Genomic DNA, 1,277 nt, shown 5'->3' with positions numbered 1-1,277 from the left:
GGGGGGAGGTATTTGTGAATGTCCTGCATTGTGCAAGGGGTTGGACTACATGACCCTGGCGGTCCCTTCCAACTCTGTGGTTCTATGATTCTACTGCCCCAACCACTACCGGTGGCTAGGGGGGACCTGGCAACCCTAGTTTTGGCCCCTAACTAAGGATCTTCCTAACTCATTGTTTTTACTTGGCATGCAAACAGGCAAAAAGAGGGCACAAAGCTCTGTGGCGAATTAAAGGTGGAATCTCTGGTCCACCATTTGTAGAATTGGAGTGCCCAGCTTGGCTGGCTGGGACAGCAGCTTGGTGGCACAGTGTACCCGTGGACTTTGACATGGAACTTGATGTAATGTTACCCAACTCCCTTGACCTGGATGGCCTAAATTAAAGGTGGAATCTCTGGTCCACCATTTGTAGAATTGGAGTGCCCAGCTTGGCTGGCTGGGACAGCAGCTTGGTGGCACAGTGTACCCGTGGACTTTGACATGGAACGTGATATAATGTTACCCAACTCCCTTGACCTGGATGGCCTATGCTAGAAGAAGAAGAAGAAGAGGAAGAAGAAGAGGAAGAAGAAGTAGAAGAAGAGGAAGAAGAAGAGGAAGAAGAAGTAGAAGAAGAGGAAGAAGAAGAAGAAGAAGAAGAAGAAGAAGAAGAAGAGGAGGAGGAGGAGGAGGAGGAAGAAGAGGAGGAAGAAGAGGAGGAAGAAGAAGAAGAGGAGGAGGAGGAAGAAGAGGAGGAGGAAGAAGAAGAGGAAGAAGAAGAAGAGGAGGAAGCTGCATGTGGAGGAGCAGGGAATCAAACCCGGTTCTCCCAGATTAGAGTCTACGCTCCCAACCACTGTAAACCTGGAATCAGAACTGCAACGAGCCCTGGAAGTTCAAGGTTGCAACACAGAGGCAGGCAAGGAACAACCCACATCTCTTCTTCTTTTGCCTTGAAACCCCTGCAGGGCGCTGCGATTTGATGGCAAAAAATAAATGATACAACCTCAGGCGTTGATCTGGCCCGTCAAGCCGACCCATTTGTCGCATTAGGCATAGCTGTGTAATTATCTGTTCCTCTTTCCTAGATTTTTTTTTTTTTGGTTCATGTCTGCCAATCTTGGCAGATGCTGCTGCAGAAATCGTCTTGGTTCCCAATAAACTGATCCAAATGGAAACCGTCTCCCAATCTCACTCTTGACACGCAAGCTTGGCAAAGCAGGTGTGGTGTCGTTGGAGGTTTGTACGGAGAATCTACAAACCCGCTACCGAACTGATTGCCTGTTAGTGAACATCTG

This window comes from Gekko japonicus, unplaced genomic scaffold (genome assembly GCF_001447785.1).
Source record: "Gekko japonicus isolate JY-2015 unplaced genomic scaffold, Gekko_japonicus_V1.1 scaffold4182, whole genome shotgun sequence".
Classification (NCBI taxonomy): domain Eukaryota; kingdom Metazoa; phylum Chordata; class Lepidosauria; order Squamata; family Gekkonidae; genus Gekko; species Gekko japonicus.
The sequence above is the reverse complement of the archived record's forward strand: the minus strand, read 5'-3'. Positions refer to the sequence as shown.